The sequence below is a fragment of the Triticum aestivum genome, chromosome 7B, assembly GCF_018294505.1.
Source record: "Triticum aestivum cultivar Chinese Spring chromosome 7B, IWGSC CS RefSeq v2.1, whole genome shotgun sequence".
In the NCBI taxonomy this organism is placed as follows: Eukaryota; Viridiplantae; Streptophyta; class Magnoliopsida; order Poales; family Poaceae; genus Triticum; species Triticum aestivum.
The window spans coordinates 337,904,483-337,909,493 of record NC_057813.1 but is presented as its reverse complement, the minus strand read 5'-3'; positions in this window follow the sequence as shown (position 1 = coordinate 337,909,493).

Here is a 5,011-nt window from a genome sequence, read left to right as displayed (position 1 = left end):
CTTTTATTATTGCCTCTAGGGCATATTTCCAACACCCCCTCCCCCTTGGGTCCGAAGGACTAGGAGAGGGGCGGCGCCCCCCCTTCGTTCTCCCTCTCCCTCTCATTCCTTCCCCCTCTCTCCCTCTTGGTGGAAACCTACTAGGACTTGGAGTCCCAGTAGGATTCCCCTCTTGGGGGCGCGCCTAGGAGGGTCGGCCGGCCTCCCCTTGCTCCTTTATATACGGGGGTAGGGGGCACCCTAGGACACACAAGTTTCTCTCCCAACCGTGTGCGGTGCCCCCTCCACAGTTACACACCTCAATCATACCATTGTAGTGCTTAGGAGAAGCCCTGCGCCGGTAGCATCATCATCACTATCGCCACGCCATCGTGCTGATGAAACTCATCCTTGTCCTCAACTGGATCAAGAGCATGAGGGACTTCATCAAGCTGAATGTGTGCTGAATACGGAGGTGCCATACATTCGGCACTTGATCGCTTGGATCGCGATGAAGTTCGACTACATCAACCGCGTTATTGAAACGCTTCCTCTTTCGGTCTATGAGGGTATGTGGACACACTCTCCCCTCTCGTTGCTATGGATCACCTAGATAGATCTCGCATGATCATAGGATTTTTTTTTGAAATTACCGCGTTCCCCAACGGATCCTACATTTAATTATTATGAGAGAGGAAAATATTGTTGTATAAATTTTCATGTTACTAAATTACCTCTCGTGATGTTGAGATTGCTATTGTTTCTTTCTTCTTCCTTGCATATGCTAGTTTTTGCTTGTCTTAATAAATCTTTTCCCTATAGAATGCATATTCATAGGAAGTATGTTATAATTGAACTTGTTTTTCACATGCCATATGATGCCCTCTTTGTGCTTCAATCTTTGTGCTTTAATTTTTTGTCTTTCATGCGAGGATCATTAAAATTATCAACGCATGGCTAAAAGGCTTTAAAGAAAAGCGTTTATTGGGAGACAACCCAATATTTTTATTTTTTGTTTTTATGAGTATACACAATTAAACTTCTGTTATGATTGTGTTTTAGTGTTTTAATTTGTTTTTGTGCTAAGTAAGACCTTTGGGATGATTTGGATGATAGTTGATTTGATTATATGAAAAAATAGAAACTTTTACATCCAGTAGCAGAATTGTTAAAAATCACTGGAGCGGCAAAAAATTCTGAATTGTTTCCATTTTATTAGTATACAAATTTCCTCTGTTGTCCTAAATTTTAAGATTTATTTGGTGTTACATAAGTTTGGCTAAAGACCATATTACTACAGACTGTCATGTTTTTCACAGATTTTGTTTCCACTGTGTTGTTTGCATATTTTGATGAATATATGGATAGTATTGGGGGTATGAACCATGGAGAAGTTAGAATAAAGTAGATATAACACCAATATAAAATTGGAATGATTTTACAATATTACCAAAAAGTGGTTTTTGCGTTGTTTCACTAACGGATCTCACGAGTTTTATGTTGAGTTGTGTGTTGTGAAGTTTTCAAGTTTTGGGTGAACTTTTGATGGAATATGGAATAAGGAGTGGAAAGAGCCTAAGCTTGGGGATGCCCAAGGCACCCAAGGTAATATTCAAGGACAACCAAGCATCTAAGCTTGGGGATGCCCCGGATGGCATCCCCTCTTTTGTCTTGAATCCATCGATAAAATTACTTGAGGCTATATTTTTATTCACCACATGATATGTGTTTTGCATGGAGCGTCTTGTATTATATGAGCCTTTGCTTTTTAGTTTGCCACAATCATCCTTGCTGTATACACATTTTGAGAGGGATACACATTAATCATGAATTTATTAGAATACTCTATGTGCTTCACTTATATCTTTTGAGCTAGGTAGTTGCTCTAATGCTTCACTTATATCTTTTTAGAGCATGGCGGTGGTTTTATTTTGAAGAAATTGATGAACTCTCATGATTCACTTATATTATTTTGAGAGTCTTATAAATAGTATGGAAATTTGCTTAGGTTATCAATTTAGTCCTAGTATGATGGGTATTCAAGAGGGATATAATAAAAACTTTCATGAAGATCATTTAATATATGAGAAGTTTGATTCCTCGCATTTGTTTTGAGATATAAAGATGGTAACACTACAAAAAAAGACACATCCGTGACATTTTGGGCCGAACGAATTTTTTTCTGTCATACTTATGACACCTCTATGACGATAATTGTGACAAAACCCGGTATCATCATAGATGTGGTCGGCTCCTACTTCTATGACAAAAAATCATGACAAAAAATGGGCTTTTCATCCTGGGCAGGCCGGCAGCTCCATGACATTCTTTGGGTCGTGCATGACGGAAAAAACCATGGTAGAAGCGAGGGCGAGGAAAATATCAGGGAGTTCCCGGTTATGGTGGGTGGTCGGGGGCCAAGCGATGCACGTTTCTCTCGTACACGTACGCGCGTGGGTGTGAGGCATTGGGCTCTAACTGAACCCTAGCGAGGCGTCACCCAACTGAACCTAAGCGATTGCACTGCAGGCTACTCGTTATTGAACCCAAGCGATCGAGCGATTCCTTCGCTACTGCTGCTAACTGAAGCCAATCAATGCTGCCTCTGGATGAATAGTGAGTGTTGCTGGGGGGGTTGGATGAACAATTCTTGGTGGGGGTTGGATGAACAGGACCCCGTGGTGTTGCCGCTGGATGAATAGGACCCCAATCAATCAAGCCGGTTGGGTGTGGATGAATAGGACCCCGTGGAGGGCTGGATGAACAGGACCCCATGGAGGGAAGGTTGAACAGTAGCCGGTGGAGGGCTGGTTGAACAGTAGCCAGTGGAGGGCTGGATGAACAATAGCCCGTGGAGGGGTGGTTGAACAGGACCTCGTGGAGAGGGCTGGTTGAACAATAGCCGGTGGAGGAGTGCGCAGTGGAGGCTAGATGAACAGGAGCCCGTGGATGAAAAGTCGCAGGTGGAGGCTGGAGGAGGTCGATGGTGGATGAACAGTAGCCTGTGGAGGCTGGAGGAGGTCGACGGTGGAGATGAACAGTATCCCATGGGGTACCATTTTGCGGTACGCAACACCCCTCCCGATGAATAGGACCCCCGTTTCGACCGTAGCGGTCCAATACAAGTCTGTTTCCTCCGTTTTGCGGTATGCCACACCCCTCCCAATCAACAGGACCCTATTATGAATGTAGGAGGTCCAACCGAAGTCTGTTTCCTCCGTTTTGCGTTACGCGAGACCCCTCCCAATGAACAGGATCTCGTTTTGACCGTGGCCGGTTGAACACAGAGCCGTTTCCTCCGTTCTGCAGTACACCAGGCCTCGTTTCTATCGGCTGTTCCGTCCAAGCCCTCCCGATGAACACGACGATGCATTCCATTCCGACCCAGCCAGTTGGCTCCCCATGAACACGACGACGACGCAGTTTCTCCATTCTGATCAAGCCATGTACATGATCCCTGGCCGTACATATGCGCGAGTAGGCATTCGAGACCCAGCCCGTATGTACGTATGTGGTCGTATTTTCTTTCTTGCACCCTGGCCGCTGTACGTACGTGTACATGCTACGTGCGCGCCTCTACTACGACACATGCGCGCCTCTACATCGACCAGTATGTATGTACACATTCGCGACCAGAATGACAACACTACTTACGCTTCGACCAGGTGGGTCCCAACTATCATGCACTTCCTTGCGTGCGAAGATGTAGCTGGTGGGTCCTAGCAGTCAGGGGGCGAATCATTTTTTTGCCCGAAATATGGACGCACTTCCTTGCGTGCGAAGATGTAGCTGGTGGGTCCCTGCAGTCAGGGGGAAATGTTTTTTACGTGAAATATGGTGGCCCATCCGGTGGGTTCCTGCTATCAGGTGGAGGAATCATTATTTTGCGCATAATAAGGAGGCACTTCCTTGCTATGGCCGTGGACCCAGCTGTCAGCCTCTCCACGTATAGTACTCTTCCGATGGAAGTCGTTCCTTGACCAGATTGACCACGCCGCGCCGAGAGCACCATGACTGTGGACGAAGGAGAGGCCTAGGAAGGGGATGATGCAGAGCCGGGGAAGATGCGGCAGTGGAAGCCCGCGCGGAGAGGAGTACGAGGGTTCACTAGTTCGGCTGCGGTGTGAGGTTGTCGTCGCTGCAGAATAATAGGGCGTGTGGGTGAGTAGAGGGATGCCCTGGCCAGCGATCAGAGTAGTAGGGGGCGGTGAGGCCTGCGCGGCAGCACAGCAGGCCATGGGAGGCGGGAGCAGGCAGTCCCGCCGGCGCTGGATTTGGCGGCTAGAGCAAGAAGATCAGAGATTGAAGAAAAATGATGGCCGTTGGATTGACATCCAACGGTTATGTCTGCTAGAATCGTTTGTTGGCGTATATAATAACTAAAAAAATCTTGCATATGCGTCAACTTAATAGGCCCACAAGTCAGACCATTCCATATTTTTTAATAATTTATATATAGCTCATTGCAACTTCTGATGCAATTTATTGTAGTCCATTTTTTTTGTTGGCCAGGGCCAGGGTTAAAAGTTTAAAGGAAATTTCACATATTTTTGTGGGTTCCAAACTATTTTTAATACCGAAATGTTGAGCCAGATTTAAAGTAATTTGAAGATATATTTAAATTAGGTTAAAGCCCGGTGAAATAGGAATATGAAAATGTGAAAAAAAATCAGAAATTATAAAGTAATTGCCAATTTGTCATCTATTTTTATATTTACAACCCATTTCATATTACTTTCAAGATTTGCAGGTGTCTTGAAAGAGTTGCGGCCCATCAGGGCGCAGAAAAATAAGTAGGCCTAGACTGGGTATTCTTCAGAAAAAATAAACTGGGCTCATTTTCACAAAGAAAAAATAGCTAGGCTGGTCATATGGTGAACATAAAATATAAGCCTGGGCTAGACGGGCCACAGCCCAGTTGAAACCCTGCTCTGTCTCAACAATAACAAAAGAATACTGCTCGAGCATCTACGTCCTAGGTGTCAGCCGATCTTGTGTTGTTCTCTTGTCTATTGACTATATAAGCTCACAA